The sequence below is a fragment of the Thermobia domestica genome, chromosome 10 (assembly GCF_964235325.1).
Source record: "Thermobia domestica chromosome 10, izTheDome1.hap1.1, whole genome shotgun sequence".
Classification (NCBI taxonomy): Eukaryota; Metazoa; Arthropoda; class Insecta; order Zygentoma; family Lepismatidae; genus Thermobia; species Thermobia domestica.
Window position 1 is genome coordinate 68520053 of NC_137463.1, and position 19220 is coordinate 68539272.

Consider the following 19220-nt stretch of genomic DNA (forward strand, 5'->3'; position numbering starts at 1 on the left):
ATAATTGTGGGACGTAAAACTTAAAAATTTCATTTCAAATCATTTCAATCAAAAAACAGTTGCAGGAAGTATGTAATTTCGAATAAAACAAACTACTATATACAATTCTGAGTATATTATTCTTTTATGAAATTCTCGCGAACCTTATTTCTAAATTGAAGGGTAAGAAGACTAAATTCATTCTCTTATTATTATAGATCCATTTCAATTGAAGCAGTTGGAATAGTTGAAAAAAAAAAAACATACCCTATATTCCAGTGTGCCACAATCGGTATAACGCTCCACACTGGTGTGTCCAGCAAAGTGAACAGTGTGACGCAAACTTTTTTCTATTATTTGCAAGAATATTTGTCGAGTTCCTGTTATTTATTATTATTATTATTATTATTATTATTATTATTATTATTATTATTATTATTATTATTATTATTATTATTAACGATTTTTCCATGGATCAGCTGTCTGTATACGGTTAAGCAACCACAAGGATCACATTGAAGGAATGAGTGTAATTATTTACTTTAATAGTAATACAAAAGTCTATTTGCTTGTATATTCTACCGGTAATAACTGCATCCGTCTAGAAAGCTAGGACTAACAACAAAGGGATACCAAGTTGTGACCACACACCGCCCCAAATCGTGGGTGCCACAAGTTCTCTTCTACGCCTTAGAACAATAAGGGCTGTTGCGTTCAGGGAGAGAGAGAAACAACTTAATTCCATTGCAGTTATATGCTTATTAAATGTTAACTTATATTTATAAATTATGTAAGTGATCGTATCATTTTCTGTTTATTATTATTATTATTATTATTATTATTATTATTATTATTATTAATAATAATTCTTATTATTATACATTTCTTAATACGTTGATTGCAATGTGTATGGAATTCCATACACATGGCTGTCCTGTACAGTAGAGCGTGATTATTTTCCATACGCAAACAATGTAGATATTCCAAGTTTGTTGTGTTCGTTCTATAGGTGTGTATGTAATTAGATACATACGGCGTAGAAATCAAAATTTAATGTCCATGGCACGTATATGCAAAACCATACAGAAAGACATTTATGAACAAAGACATTGAGTTTGAGTTTAACGTCTCGCTCAGCAACGAAGCTATATGAGACGTCGGTCTACTGATTAACGTGGACTCCGAACCATGTGAGCTCTCGCCGGGAATCGAAGCCGGGTCTTCCACGCCAAAGGCACGTACGCTACCCACTAAGGAGCTTATGAACAGAGACATTTATGAGGTAAAACAAAGGCGAAAACAAAGATGTGTGATGTGATTTTGAGTTTAAGGTCCCTTTCAGCAGCGAGGCTATATGAGACGTGGACCAACTGATTAACGTGAAATCCGAACCACATGAGCTCCCGCCGGACGAAAACAAAGACCTTTGGAATTGACAATTGTTTGGACATTCCAGTCGAACCTACCTAATATTAACAACGTTTCTACGATAATTTCGTAACATTGTATTATTTCTTTTGTTGATTAGCTTGGTTAGGCTTATTTAAACACTTTCTTCTTTGCACCGACGTGTCACATCTCTTGGATGAAGATACACTAGCTCTCACTGGAAATCTAATCCAGAACCAATGCACTTGAACCATTTGACCACAACAAGGCACATTTAAAAAGAAGTTTCGATTTTGTTCGGAAAATTGTGATTAGGAGTAACATTTAAAAATATATTTAAGAAAGGGTACGGAGTAAACGCACTGTACTTTCTCGCTCGAATTTTTTACACTGACTTATGTTAGGCTGCAACTGTTATTCAAACATTTATTTGGGAAATTGCGAATAAAATAATGTTTTGAAAAACTTTGCTAGAAGAAACTTCAGGCCCAAAAGTAAAGTACCCATTGGTCATATTTCCGTTAGAAATAACTTGATCCATATATTAGAATTATAAAGGATATAATTGTATGTGAACTATAAGCAAAAGCGCCTGAGTAATTTCAGAGAAAATTATGCAAAAAGTCATCCCCAAGAATAAATTATCCCTTGTGGATCTTTTCAGTACAAACGAGCTATGCTATATTGTTAGTGTTTCCATAAAACATTTATTTATGAAATACGAACACAATCGCCTGAGTCGTTCTTGAGAAAATCGCAGGGTAAAACTTGCTGTCAAAAGTAATATACCATTTCTAGATTTTCCGGATGAGGGAATTATACCATATAGCTAGGTTATTTATGTAACACGTATTTATAAAATATGAACAAACATCTCCTGAGTTGTTTTTAGGAAGGTCATCGGGAAAAGCTTACCCCCAAAGGTAAACTCTTCTATCTGTAATTTTGACAGTATATCGAGTAATTTTTAAGCAAATCGTCGGGAAAAATTTCACTGTCAAAGTAAACTATCTCTTTTGGATTTTTCTTTTCGGAACAAGCGAGTTATACCATATTGTAAGATTATTACATAAAATATTTTTACTGAAATTAGAACAAATTTGTCTCAGTTATTACTGAGACAATTGTCCAAAAAAAAATTAACCCTTGAGAAAACCACTTCTTCTGTATGTTATCGGAATAAACTATTTATGCTCTATGTTAGTTTATTAATGAAATATTTCTTTACGAAATATGAACAAAATTGCCTGAGACGTTAATGGGAAAACCATCGGGGGAAAGCTCACCCTAAGATTAAGCTACTCCTTCGAACGAGTTGTCATATTGTTAGGTAATTAATGATACATTTATTTATGAAATGTGGTTGAGAAAATTGTGCATACCATACAGTAAATTACACCATATATATTTTTTCAGAAAAATTATTCATATGTGGTGGAGATTTGTTAATAAAATATATATTTATCAAAAGTAAATAAAATCGTCACAGCTTTTTTTATTTGAGAAAATTGAATTATTTTAAATTTTAATCCTTCAGTAAATTACCCTTGCTTTTAGGTGTCGAAGAAAATAAAATTCGAAAGATATTATGCTATTAAAACGTTATGTCTAGAATTCGGTGCAGAGACGTTGAAGAGTATGGCCTCTATTTGAGTGCGTGTAAAAGCGTGACGAACCGAGAGACAAATAGATGGACAAACATCGAAAAATCATTTTTTTCGATATGTAGGAGCCATGTAACTTGAATTTATTGAAACCTGGTATTCGGTTTTTATAACTATCACCACACTTTCTTCTTTCGTCGCTCGAATGTGAAAACGAATAGGCCTACACCGACACGTAATGTGATAATTTGTAATCCCAAAAATTTAATTTGTTATGTTTAATGTGTGGTTACTCTAGAAAAAAAAGCTTATGCATCTTACATCATTTTATTATCAGTTTTTCACGCTACTGTATAATTCGGTACGATTATAGTTAATATTCATGGCATATTTTGGAAGCATTCGCGTTCCTCACAAAGAGAGCTGTAAACTTTAGTTTTGTTTAAAGAAAGCACTCTTGATTTTTTTCACACAGACTTGCATTTGTTGCACTTGTGGATATGAAACAAAAGGAGAGAGAGAGATAGTCAATACTTTAAAAAGAAACACACACACAGAAACACTAGAACAGATTTTTTTTTTATGACAACGAGCTATCGCTGTGACTGTGTTCCTCACGCTGTGTGTAAAGCTGCAGGTTGCTCTTGTTTTGTTTTTTCCTGTTCCTGACTCACAGACACTCGCAGTGAGTTGAAGCTGTGTAAAAACGGAGAGGGAACGGTTAAGCATACCATACCATAAACTAAAAACAATCGCTATTAGAAATAAATAGTAAGCTAATTCTGAATAAATACGTCATCAGAAAAACAAAAAGTTATTTCATTATTATATTATTTCGTTTCTTATTAACATAAAAATTATACACTTTCTACAATGTTTTGTAAAGAAAAAAAAGTTGAACAGGACCGGATGGGATTCGATCTGGTGTCAAAACAGTATAAGAACTACTAGTCCGTCACTCTACCCACTTGACCATACAGATTTTCTTTTGTTGCCTATCATTTACTTAAGGAATAAATGCTCATGGCTATAGAGCATGTCACTTCCAAACTTAAGACAACAGTTTTTCTCATTGTTTATATATTTCCGTATAGCATCTTGCTTACAGAAGCTAATTTATATTTGGCAGACAACTTACACCCTAGATTTAAGCCAATAAATGCAATATTTTACTCCAATTTCTAGTTCCTTGGTTCAGCTTTTCTCCTGCCAATCTTGTTATTCCCTCTGCAATCGTGCTGTGCTACTCCAAAAATTGCCTCGAAAACATTATTGCCAGTATACACAAAACCGAACATAATTTTGTTTTTGGCTTATATTTTTATTATTTTATTATATTTTTTGGAAATATCTCCTTAGATGGATTGCTTTCTATTATCTCCACGTACTAATAACTGAATTTTACCAATAAACATATGGAAAATGGAATAATTGCAAAAAATTGTGAGTTACAGTATACGCGCAATATTTTTTGCGCATGGGAGTACATGCAAAAAGCGAAATCAATGGTACAAATAAGGAAGAAAAAAGTTATCATAAAAAGAAGAAACTATGAATTTATCTGTATAGCAAACCAAATACACTATCTTAACAAAACATACTCAAGTTTGGGCTGAGGTCTAAGTTCAACATAAAGAAATTAGGGGGAAACAAAACCGCATTGTTGGACAACAGCTGAGGTTGACATAAAAGAATCCGCCGTTTATCGCCGCACATAACTTCACACAATTCTAAACCAGTCAACTCGAAATAGATGAACTAAAAGACATGTAAGAGAGGGCACAACTCATGAACATTTTTGAAAAATGAAAATGAAATCTTTAAGTTTTACGTCCCACATTTATGCCGGTTAGGCTAAAGGAGACGGTGATAATGAGAAGTGAATGAAATAAAGAAAGTGGGAGGAAACGGGAGATCCTTGAGAAAACCAACGAGCACAGTGTTTGTCCACCACAAAGTCCACACGGTGCGATCTGGGATCGAACCCGGGACACCAAGTACCGGAGGTGAACGCTCTACCACTAAGCCTCCGCGCCCCCATGAACATTTTTGACTACCACATAACTCTTACTGCGACAGATACAGAAGACACGCACCCTGGCAATTATGCAATACTCAGTTCTGATATAATAGTACAAGAAAGGGGGTTAGCTGGTTCAGTGGTATAGCGCTTACCTCTAGAACATAGGGTCCCTGGTTGGATCCCCGACTAAGTAAGTTTGTGGAGGACAACATCGTGTTCGCGGGTTTTCTCGAGGCACTTCCGTTTCCTCGCAGTTTCTCATTCTACAAATTCTTTCATAATCATTCACTTGGTCTAAAGAGGAAACTGTCTTAAGTGTAAACAACCGATTTGGCTGAGGTCCGGATATGTGTTACGGGAGACGAAAGTAGGAGACACGTATTTTGGCGTTTGGGCCATACGCAGAAATTTCCGAAATACGGGGCCCCAAAGTGGCCCTACATGTTATAACTAGTAGCGAATGACGTTACTTGTATACAACCGATTTGGCTGGGGTCCGGATATGTGTTACGGAAGACCAAAGTAGGAGACACGTATTTTGGCGTTTGGGTCCATACCCAGAAATTTCCGAAATACGGGGCCCCAAAGTGCCCCTACATGTTATAACTAGGTAGCGAATGACGTTACTTGTATACAACCGATTCGGCTGGGGTCCGGATATGTGTTACGAGAGACCAAAGTAGGAGACACGTATATTTTGGCGTTTGGGCCCATACGCAGAAATTTCCGAAGTACGGGGCCCTACAGTGGCCCTACATGCTATAACTAGGAAAGAAATGACATTACTTGTACACAACCGATTTGGCTGGGGTCCGGATATGTGTTACGGGAGACCAAAGTAGGAGACACGTATTTTCGCGTTTGGGCCCATACGTAGAAATTTCCGAAATACGGGGCCCCAAAGTGGCCCTACATGCTATAACGTCATTCGCTTCCTAGTTGAGGCATGTAGGGCCACTTTGGCGCCACGTATTTCGGAACTGCGAATGGGCCCAAAGGCCAAAATACGTGTCTCCTACTTTGGTCTCCCGTAACACATATCCGGACCCCAGCCAAATCGGTTGTGTACAAGTAACGTCATTCGCTACCTAGTTATAGCATGTAGGGCCACTTTGGGGCCCCGTATTTCGGAAATTTCTGCGTATGGGCCCAAACGCCAAAATATACGTGTCTCCTACTTTGGTCTCCCGTAACACATATCCGGACCCCAGCCAAATCGGTTGTGTACAAGTAACGTCATTCGCTACCTAGTTATAGCATGTAGGGCCACTTTGGGAGCCCGTATTTCGGAAATTTCTGCGAATGGGCCCAAACGCCAAAATACGGGTCTCCTACTTTGGTCTTCCGTAACACATATCCGGACCCCAGCCAAATCGGTTGTGTACAAGTAACGTCATTCGCTTCCTAATTATAGCATGTAGGGCCACTTTGGGGTCCCGTATTTCGGAAATTTCTGCGTATTTGCCCAAACGCCGAAATACGTGTCTCCTACTTTGGTCTCCCGTAACACATATCCCGACCTCAGCCAAATCGGTTGTTTACACTTAAGACCGTTTCCTCGTAAGCATCGTCTCTCTTAGCCTAAAGAACATGATCATGGGACATTAAACTTAAACATTTCATTTCATAATAGTTCAAGAACTACATATATATTTGAAAAGCACAACTTGACATTCCGAAAGAATAGTTAAGAAACAGCTGAAGTAACTTCTCTACTTCTGTTAAGGGGTTTGTACATAGTCAAGAAAAGCTAGAACAAGACTCTTGTTGAAGATCATTTAAGACAAATTTGATAAAAATGACGGCAGCACTCACTTTATATTTTATCTTGAATTCAAGAATTTCGTTTAAGAGATTTCGTTTCGGTCCTGTACTAAATAACTGAATTCAAGAGAGTTCAATAGTCAATTAGCGCATGAGTTCATCGCAGAAAAACAAAAACTATTTGGCAACATAGAATGGAGTTACAGTTGTAAATTAATGTATTTTTATGAACTTTTCCCATGCTTATATGTTATTCAAACTGTGGATTAATATAATCAACAGAATCGAATATTCACACGATTTATTTGCCTGCAGTGCTTATATGCTTATTGTTTTAACTAAAATTACGAAGGCATTGTCAGATTTATAAAGGAATAGTGGCCAGGTTAAGAGGTTAAGAATAATGATAAAATGAAAAAAGAAATATATTTTGCTTTGAATTTGTTGCTTTAAATGATTTCTTTAAGACCCCCTCGTCTGTTATTACCCTCGCACATGCCCAAATAATTGCTTACAGGTTGATAATATGCGTGAAACTTGATGTGCCCTGGACATGATTACGTGCGCTGATATTCTATTACTTGTGTCAGGCAGGCGGTATGCGTTGGCGTAGACCCGCACCCACACAAAAAAGCTTGGTAACGAACCATTTTTTTTTCTTGAAATTGATCAGTAAAGTTTCTCGTAACTCTTCTATTGTAACTCGAGCATCAAAGTTACAATCTGGAACAGGAACTCAGTTTACTAACCAATCTGGAAAAAATAATTTTCATGGTAGCATTGTCCTCGGTCAAAACTAAACTTCCAAAAAGCACGTGTTCTTTTCTTGATAAAGACTTGATAGTCAATAATTTAATGGATACCTGAACTAAACAAAAGAGTAACTTCTCTGCAGAATGGCTACATTTATTAGTTCCACTAATAATACAGATTTCACGAGCTGGATAAAGTGTTTAAAATGTCTATCAAAATAAAGACTTACGTGAAACGAGCTGGGATGTCGCGAGTCAGTCCTAATACAGATTCAGGTTGTTAGGTGTGTCTATTTGATCTACCGGTGAGTGACGATCTACCTAGGCACTATTCATATGATTGCTTAAACCTAGAATCAATCCGGAGGATAAGATGAGGCGTGTTATGGAAGTCTTATTCCGTCGCCTTCAGCAGTGCATCCAAGCAAATAGGGGACATTTGGAGGAAATACCGTAATTTTCAAGACGTAATGAGATATGTCGATATGTGTTACATACTGAAGTAATTGCCAGTTTATATACTAGCATTTCATTACATTATTACTAGCATTCACCATATTTTTGTTATAATTTGCAGCTGGTAGGTTTCAACCCCTTGGTTAACCCTATATTAAAATCAGAAGTCGATAAATTATCCATTTCCGGTTTCAACATTTATGGCCGTAAAACGAAAACGATAGCATACAACGAGAAGCGTATTTTTGCTTAAAAAAAAAAAAAAAAATTAGTCTTCAGGCAATATGCCAGGACTATCTGCAACACTCTATCAAAAGTGTCCAAATTCATTATTGCTTCCGGTTTCAATACCGATTTCCACTGCACAAAAACGGTAAGAAATATCAAGGTGCCGTTGTAAGCAGTCAATTCAGCGTCCCAAGAATAGGTTTCACCTTCTCTGTTAACCTTCTATCGAAACAGGGACGGCCGAAGAACATTTTCTAGTTGGGCATCTCCATGGTTGCTATATTGCATCTGGTATTTCTTGTATTTGCTGTGTTGCGTATACATTTTCGTGAGCCACGGCAGCCCGGGCCCCACCTTCGGGCGCCCATGTGTCCAAAATATAAATGGTTCAAGATAAACATTTCTGTATCGACATATACCAGAAAATGGTATTAGATACCAGTTTTCTGCAATCAATTCAGGGTGTTATGGAAATATACAGGGTGTTTCAAAACAGCACGGACAACGTTTGGGAGGTTATTCCTGATACCAAGATATGACAAAAAGTATAGATTAATCTGGGTGCACAAATGCTTCCTTTGGGAGTTATAGGCTACCGAAAACATGAAAAAATGAACTTTAAACGTCCATAGCTTCAGAACTATGGGATCTACCATAGTCGGGTGAGGACTTCACTTTGGAACTAGTATATGCTCTATCCAAATATCCATGTTTCAGAATCCTGCGGTACTTCCGCAATAACTTTTATAGAGGTAGTTGGCGAGTATTTCAAATTATATGCCCGTAGTCAAACTCTCTCTATAAAAATTACTCCATGAGTACCTTATGATTCTGAAACACATATTTTTGGATAGCGCACATATTAGTTCCTAAGTGAAGTCTTGACCCGACTACGGTAGATCCCATAGTTTTGGAGCTATGGAACTTTAAACTTCATTTTTTTCATGTTTTCGGCAACCTATAACTCCGAAATTAAACATTTGTGCACCCAGGTGGGTCTATACTGTTGGTCTTATCTTGGTGTCAGGAATTTGTCAGTGTTGTTTTGAAATACCCAGTATATCATCGTAACTCGCAACACGCTATCAAGAGCAGAAAAAGTTAAAATTTAGTAATAGTGCCGGTTTCCAAACTTTTTCGTGGGACAAAAATGGTAAGAGACACTGAGATGCTGTTTCTTGTAATCGATACATCTTAACAATGCGTTCTAACTCCACCGTTAACAATCTATTCTAACGAAGAGAATTCTGCAGAACCATAATCTAGACTGTCACGGAGAAATCTGAAATTAACTACATATTTCTATTCTATCTCTGTATCAACTGCTATTGCTACTGCTGCTGAAGTTTAAATTTTACAACAATTTTCAATGAGTAAAAGTAGCTGACTGCTGAATATCTCTGCCTTCATCACTAGGTGAGAAAATAAATATTAATAGCGATGACGATCATATCGCAACATCATTTTCCAGAAACATTTTCCAACTTAGATATCAGACCTGTAGCCAGGATTTTGTGAAGGAGGAGGGGGGAGACAACCGAGATGTTAACATGTCTTTTGCACTTGGTACGCATTGCTCAGTGTTTGATTCTCGTTAGAGAATCAAGATTTTCGGTGCTGAGGCAATTTGAAAGCTACAAATACTTACGAAAATCGAATTCCAGTCCAGAATGCTAGAAAATAGAGGCTTACAAACTACAATTATTTTAATAAGAATAATCTACATTCGATGTTATGTTCAGTAAGAACTTATATATATATATATATATATATATATATATATATATATATATATATATATATGGTGTCTCAAAAGTCCCCTGTTATAGGGTAACTGTTATCAGAGTTACAACCAAATGTTATAGGAGGGAAATGATCTCCAAATATGATGTTTTCAATTTAAAGTGAGGGATTTTTTTTTTTTTTACGAAAAATTAGACGAGCCGTTTCGGCTGTACATTCTTTATGCGCCCAAGGTTAAATGAAAATACAACGTTGCCATTAATAGAGGGGCTAGGGGACGGGAGAGTGGGGCAGGAGGTACATAAATTTTGTAAGAGTATGATGAATGGGAGCATGTTTGAATTGGTGGCTGGCCATCGATACGTTAGTGTAAAAGACAGTAACTTCATTTACTTATGTTGTCGGTCAAGGTAAAAGGGGTTCGATTTTAAAAAAATCTGCACTTTAGATCGAAAATATCATACTTGGAGAAGGTTTCCCCTCTTACATTTTCTTGTAACTCTGATAATAACAGAATTACCCTATGTCAGGGGATTTTTGAGACACCCTGTATATATATATATATATATATATATATATATATATATATATATATATATATATATATATATATATATATATACAGCAATATTATCCGGAGGAACTGTCTTCATGGTCTGCTGTATGATTCATCGGGTCTTAAAACGTGTTGTGATGATAACTACGAAAAATATTGAGTAATATTTAATATTTATATGAAATGTTGTTATGTTGTTCTGAGAACATGCCTCATACAAAGGAAATCAAAGTAGAAGGTAATGCCACTCATTCTAACTTTGGAACTTCTTGTATAAATAAACAGACAAATTCTGACCAAAGCATATATTAACTAATAAATAATAATAGCGTTACAGTTTCGGCAAATTAACTTTGACTTCATCAGACACATTATGAAATACAATTTCTGAGATTACAGCTTATATACTTCTTAAAATGAGAGGAGGTCATTCCATGAGCCAATCATATTCGTCCTTTCCTTTAAGGTAATGCAGAGAGACAGCTTCACAAGTTTAGTCCTAAAGGATTCAATTCGAATGCCCGATAAACTCTTCTTATGATAGTTCAATATATATGTTATTTGTTTTCGTTTGATAAGTATGATAAGAGCTTCGAACATGGCAATTATAGGACAAATTCGCACTGCTTACAGATTACTCTGAAGAAAATATTTAATTACATACTTTTAATGTTGAGAAAAGACACAGATAAAAATGTTATACATGTTAATACATGATTGCTTCGAATCTAATGAATCTCTGCAAAAGATGTTATGTGTCCGACAAATAAAAACAATTTTCGGAGTCGTAAGGGGGCACAAGCCCAGGTGTCCCCTCCCCTTGGCTAAGGTACTAGTAGAATTACAAAACAATACATAACACCTAAACAATTACTTAAACCCTTCGTTGGAGTGCTCCTGAGTAGCATTGACAATATGGCAAATACATAAATATAGTTACGTATTGTCAATGATGCACACTTTCTAACGTACGAAGCGTACAGGTTTTTTTGTACAACGCCCAGTTATATTCATATTGTGATTCCGTTAAAACTTTCTTACTCTTAAGTGACTCAATTCTTACGGTACTATTACCAACACTTTCCAACATTATTTACATAGTGTTTATCCAATTGTACGTTATTCTAGATACACTAGATTCTGTATAACATTTTTTTAGGGGGTTCTCTTTTATTTCTACAAAAGCAACATCATTTGAGCTAATGATAAATCCAGAGTTGTAAGCGTGGTAATAAGAATTTCCACTTTTATATGCAAAGGAGGTTCTCTTAAGAAATATGCTTCCAAAATTCTCTAATGACTGCACTTTTCAAAGAACAACTTTAGGAATTAGGAAACAGATCTTAACAAACCTATAGTCAGTCTGGCATAGATTCACCACGAAACAACATTAATTTATTTTGTTGCATATTTCTTCCGTTAGTTTTCTCTCTCTTTTTTTTCTTATATGATCAGTTATGTATTTCCAATTTCAGGTATTAATTGAATACTTGTAAAATGATACATTAGAATTAGGCAGAGAAGTAGTCTGGTAGATATGTTTACACATACAAAATCTTAATATTTTTGCCTGGGTTATTATTATAATGGTATATCTTTTGTGAAGTTTTTGCTTACGAATCTCTTATTGTAGGTTACTAAAATGACAATTTTCGTAGAAGTATTGAATATGAACAAAATGTAATAATATGTTTAGTTTTATTGGGACATTACTTCTCTTTGGAATTTCTTGAAGATAATTTTAGTGCATTAACTAAATCATATTCTAAGAAATGACAAAGAGAACTTACGTTATTGCAACTAAACATCAGAAGCTTACCAATCCTGTTAGCACTAAAATCAAGTACGTGCAAATTTCATTACACAGACTATATATTGTATGTTACACCAGGCTTAATCGACAATCCTATGTAACTTCAACCAGAGTTTCATTTAGATACCTCATGGCGAGTATCCCCCAGTAGAAAATGAAAACATCCTCCTACTAAATTGACAATTAGTGCAAAGAATACAAATAGTTCTTTCTTAAATATTCAGCATTTCACATATTTCCTCTTCATGTGATATCTTGTTAAAACACCGACCTTAACTGAAACTGTGGTGCTCTTCTTTTTAACTATCACACAGAACTACAAGTGCATCATAGGAAATTTGAAACATTTACGTGCATCAAATGGCGCGTTAATATGTATAAATTTCGTTTTTGTCACTGATGCGCAGCATTTTCAACTCGAGAGAACGATCGAGAATAAAAAATGGGTCACTTGAGACATATAAATGCATTGTAGTTTAAGATTACTCAATTGATGCAGATTCTTGCATCGGAACTGATGCATTTCTTCTTGATGCGAGCGTCACCTGTCGTGTTTTGTTTGAAGCTAGTCTCCAGCACTTACTACGCATGCTCGACTGGTTTTCGTGTTGTTATGGAGCGAATTCTGACTTGTTATTGTGTGTGTTCGTTTGTCTAGTGCTGGAGAGAACTGCTAAGAAAAAACGGAGATAAACTGTATATTAAAATACGATATTATTGTGTTAGGTAGTGGAAGTATGTAGATATTAAGACACAGTACCGTTAGCAAAACAAAAATAGCAACAAGAAAAGAGACAAAGACATAAGGGATTCTCAGAAATAACTCGTTTCCTGCACAAATACACAAAGGAGTGAACAAATATTTAGGTTAACTACAGTACATACTGTATGCTAAAAGGGATCCCACTTGCTTGTGATTCATTTCCAAGGACTGAAAAAAAAAATCACTTGACAAAAATCATCACACAACACACTAGTAATTCGTGACGAGTGCATGCAAGTGACTCATGCTACCAATTTACATATAAGTACGTATGATTTCGAAAATAATTTCAGCTTTAAAACAAAAATGGTGCTGGCTGCTTGGTTCTCATTAAATATATCCGATGCATGCGTGAACTCCGAACCGCTGTTATTATTATTATTATTATTATTATTATTATTATTATTATTATTATTATTATTATTATTATTATTATTATTATTATTATTACTTAATATTCTTCTTAGGTGAAGGTTGATTATTTAGAAAAACTTCATTTAGCTCGCATAAGTTGTTACTCCTGCACCAAGGGCGCCGATCCTGGGGGTTTAGTGGTCTTGGACCCCCAAAGTTGAAATGGCTCTCTAACGAGGGGGACCAAATTGCTAAGTTGAAGCAGGTTCTCCTATTTCTACAGTACATGGTCATTCATTTTTCCTTTCTACTAATGCATATCTTTCATAGGGCCCTCCAAAGTTACAGAGAAAACGGCGCCCTTGTCCTGCACATACCAACAGTCGAGTATCTACTAAAAGTCACACATGGTCACGTAATTGTGATGTTTTGGTTAGAGTATCGGGCCAAAAGCCCTGATTTCGTGATATTGAAGTAAATATTGACAAAACACGGGTATGCCTACTATTGAGCAGGAAATAAATTGAAGGTTAAAAACAGTAGCACGGCATTAACCCTTATATATATATTGTATATGTTTATACGTTAGGGTTGTATTTTCATTATTCGATTTAAAAAGTACTAATAAAGCTTTTTTTCTTTTTTTTTTTTTTTTTAGAGTGGAAGCGTTCTAGAACACGTTACGTATGGTTTTACGCCTTTCTGGGTCGAAACATAGGGTGTGATACGTCATAACTTAAAACCAAAGAATTTTTTGTTAGGCCTATTTTTACTATTTTTTGAGTTACTTTTGCACATATAACAAAAATTCCCTTTTTCTCGATTTTCCCGCTCAGATACTCGACGGAGACATGCGAATTGTACCGTTGCAAAGGCTGTTCTATTCTGAAGAGAATGAGGTACGAACCATAATGCTAGTATAAATAAGAATGTCTCAGGAAATTTTTACCTGAGATTTTGTTTTAAACGGGAATTTATGGTACTGTGAGCATATTATTTTTTTGGCGGGCTTACTTTTGCACCTAGAAGATTGATATTTTGCAAATACATTCAGTGTACTTCTTAGTATTCTACATATATATTTCAGATCTCTGCGGTGCCCCAAGCTGTGTTCAAACGGGTAAAAAGGTTTCAAAAAGGGATACTTTAATAAATCCCTTTATCGAGATTTTCTCGCCTCAGATACATGATGAAAACATGTGATTGGTAACGTTACAAAGCACTTTCCATTCTGAAGAGAATGAGGTACGAACGATGATCCTAGGGTAAAAAGGGATGTCTTAGAAAATTTCCCGTTTTATGCGGGAATTTGGGGTATTGTGGGGATATTCTTAGCACATGTGTTAATATATATTTTTTTACCTTACTGTTCTAAATAGAAGCTTGAAATTTCGTAGACATAATCACTATGCCCTTAACATTTTTCAGTTGATTTTGGGATCTGTGTATTAACACAGGGGGAAGGGGTCCGGAAATGCTAAAAAATGGGATATTTTAACAAAAATCTCATTTTTTGCAATTTTTCCCGCCTCAGATACATGACGGAAACTTATGAATGGCACCGTTTGAAAGACTGTTCTATTCTGATGAGAATGAAGTGCAAAACATGACCTTAGGATGTCTCAGAAAATTTTTATATTACATCCGAATCTTTTTGAGTCATCTGGGCCACTGTGGGGATGTTCTTAGCTGATTCTTAATTTGTTTCTCCCATCTTTACTATTCAAGATAGAAGCTTGAAATTTTGTACACACGTTTCGTACACCATTTAGTATTTTTTTCAGTTTATTTTGAGATCTGTGTGTTAACATAGGGTGTTCCGGAGGGACCCCAAATAGTAAAAAGGGATTTTTCTACCAAAAGCCTTATTTTTTCCCTCAAACTTTCCGTTTCAGGGACATGATAGGGAAATGTGAATGGTGCCGTTTTAACACAGCGTATAATAAGGAAAGGAAATTTCAAATGTAATTTCTGGTATCACTATCAGGTTAATTTTTCAGAGGTTAACAGGATTTTCCACTAGTGTTATGTTCTTCCAATGAATTCAATTTGATTATGAGATTTAAACTGACTGTTACTTCTTTTTTAATTAAAATTCGTAGTTTCATGAATGGGAAATGAAAGAAACATAACTCAGCATGTCAGAAGGCTACTGTGATGTGTGTGTGATGACACACCTACTAGAAAACATGCTACAGGCTAAACCAGTAACGTCTTAGTTACTGTTCCAATTTCAGTTTTTTTTTTTTTTTTTTTTTTTTTTTTTTAGAATTTGCGTCGTGTACTTACGTAACATCCTATATTACTGAGAAAGTAAACCTGATAGCGAAATTCTGATTTCAGATTTGAATTTAACATGGTAAATTAGACCTACAGACTTTTATCCCAGAAATATAACTTTTTTAGAATATTGTAATTATACATCACAACAAAGTTTTCATATTTTTGTACCTAATTCGAAACGTCCACGTATTTGTCCGTTTGCAAAATATATCTTTAATAATTAAAAACAGGGAAATGTAAGTGAACAATTCTTTCAGATGATTTTAAAATGAAACTTTGGATGTCTTCCCGTTTGGCCTTTTCCCGTTTCGCCTTGTGCCTGTTTTCATTACTTCAGGCTATGATGCGAAGATAGTATATGCTAATTTGATTGTAAGGCGAAATAGGAATTCCCGTTTGCCCTTTCCGTTTCGCCTTACACCAGCAAAGGGGATTTTCAAGTTATGATAGAGAAATTTAGTGTCATTTTGGAAAACATTTGTAATGCTAGTAGTATTTACGTTTGAACGAACAGAATAGCGTATAATCAAAGCAAGTATTCAGAATTTTGTGTTATCTGCGTCACTGTTTAAAAAATTGCTCATGTACCCTTGTATTTGTACCTCACATATCAAGAAGAGAGCGGCGGAAGAACGAACATCAACCATTACTAAGACAAATAGGTAAGTATAGGTAAGTATATAATAGTTGTTATAAGGTATAAGTAATTTTGACACTGAAGCTTCTCTGCATGTTTCTAATATTTACTCTTGCAACTTCTCCAAGAGTTATTTTAGAACTTTAGATGTGGAATTTTTCTTAAATGGCATCCTAGCTAGCATACAAATACATAGTCCATTTTTTATTTATAGTGTAACACAATTAACCGGTCGTAGTTAAGCAATATTCCGTCTGTCTTTACTTTCTCGAGGGAAAGTTGTTTTTTTTTTTTTTTTTTTTTTTTTTTGCTGTTGATGTTTAAAATGAATTTATTTTCTTCTCTCCAGGAAGAAGATTGCTAAGGGAAATTACTGTGGTGAAACTGCATCTGTTGTCCCTATTTTTGGTGCCGTCAAACACTCTCTATATAACGTATGAGCATGAACCGGGCACCACTATCGCAAAGATTGAGTAAATTGAATGTGGAATGATCGTGGAGCGAAACGCAGGACGGCAAAAACTTTTATTGGGGGATGAAGGCGATGACACCAGTAGAATTCTTATAAGTTATATTTTAGTAATCAAGAAAATAGTTTATCATTTTTTACGTTCTTTTTTTTTAATCGTGAAAATCTGTTATGACAATAGTAATAGGAGTAAGAATATTAATATTAAAGCATTTTCTTTAGAGTGTCTGTGTTATTTATTCTAGTCTTTCTATCTTCAACAGGTTTTCGGCACTATTGGAACTTTGGAAATTATGTGTCAGTTCGACAGGATTGTAATGGATGGGACACTTAAGACTGTACCTCTCCTTTTCTCCCAAATGTACATCCTGCACGGAAAATATTTCGTCCAGGTATTTGTTCTCCTCTGCTGCACATTTCCCAGTAAAAAGCAAGAGACACATGTAAGAGTACTGGAGGTAATCAGGGAAGAAGCTGAGAAATTTGGACTGCGTTTCAAATTTAAAGAAGTTTCTATTGATCTTAAGAAAGTAGCAATCAATGCTATAAATAAAGTATTTCCTGGTTAAAATCACAGGATGTTCCTTCCACTTCTCTCAGTCTGTTTGGAGGAAGGTTCAGCAGTTAGAACTTTCTCAATTGTACAAAGCGAACACTGAAGTAAAAAGATGGATTCGACATGCAGCAGCACTGCCTCTGGTACCAACTTCCCATTTAGATGTAGTGTTTGTACGTTTGCAAGAAGATGCGCCTGACGTTCTATGAAGGAGGAGTTCCATGATTATCTTATAGACACTTGGCTGGATGATGTTGACACGTTATTTTCTCTGTAAATATGTTTTCTTTCCTACATAAATAGATGGCGTTTAGTGTAAGTTTTTTTATTATTATTAAATCATTAATTAAGCTATCCCGAGCACTCTACAGTATAGCATTTTTTCCATTAACACCTTATGTAAAGTGTAATATAGATTTTCTTGCGACTTGCATGTATTGAAGATTCTACATTCACTGATTTGTAAATTATCAAAAGAACACATTCTTTTGCTTTGCAAAAGAAATAAATTAGGTTCACCCAAAATTTTGCCATCGAATTTCCAACGTAGATTCTCCTGCAATCCTTTGAATTTTTAATGTGCTCATGATGTATTTTTTACCTATTTGCAGTGACTTGTGGAATCACTTTGAAAACGATCAAGAATGAATGACTAACAATGCAGGACAGTGGCACGTCAAATTACGAAGAAAGGCATCAAGGGATCACTTAGACATACATTCTTTCATTGAATTAATGAAAGACAGGCAACGTGAAAATAAAAGATGGCGAGTACTTCTTCAAGTGGGTTATCAGAAAACACTTAGAAAGCTAAAGTAGAGACGGTTTGACGACAGGATTCACCGCCTAAAAGATAGACTTAAGAACAGTGAAATTGATGTAATTTCATATACTGATGCTGTTTCATATTATATCCACATAGAAACTTGATATGCTATTGCGGGTGTGATAATAAAATTTATGTTCTTCTAAGATATTTGAGTTTAATTTGTCTGGAATAGAAGAGACGTTGCAGTTGAGAATAAGATAAATCCCTCTTTGTTACAGAAAGAGAGTGAAAATTCCCTTGTATGTTATAAGGTCAAGCAGGAAAAAGCCAAACGGGAATTCCCTTTCCGCCTTAAGATAACATCCTGATCGGTTGTATGGCAAAATATTTTGAGGGCATAAGGCGAAACGGAAAAAGTCCAAACGGGCATAAATTAGTATACTAAAATATATTATAAAAAAGCGATAGAAAGATTCAGAGAACATAGACACACAAAGTTTGATTTATAATCTGAGTTGGTAGTTTCCACTTTTTTTTTTTTTTTTTTTTTTTTTTTTAACTCTGTAAAGTTTTGTGTTTCCCATCGCTAGATTTGCTATCGGTACGATTTTTCTAACATTGACCCGTGTTCTTTTATTTTACCAAAGATAATTTGGGATTTTAGCTTTAGTGAAAATGGCAAAACTGCTCTTGTAGAGCAACCTGTAAAAGAAAGCTATGTTACCTAGGTATAATAAATAGAGTTCTTTTCCTTTTCTGACTTGTAAGATAGACTATTTGAAGGCCTTATTTTTGTAACTATTTTCTCATAATGGTTGTGACATAGTTTAGATGGATCTTACAAATTCAGTGGCCTAAATTGTATATTGCAAATCTGATATACAGGGTTGTCAAGGGTGTGAAAACGATGGAATAAATTTACAACACTACCAAAACTATGAAATCGACGTTTATTAGTGTGATGCATGACAGAGTGAAAATATTCCACTTTACATGAAAGCCTCTGTGACCATTTTGGAAGGTATCATACTGGATTTTAATTAATTAAATGAAATGGGAACCTTACGATAAGATACTATTGT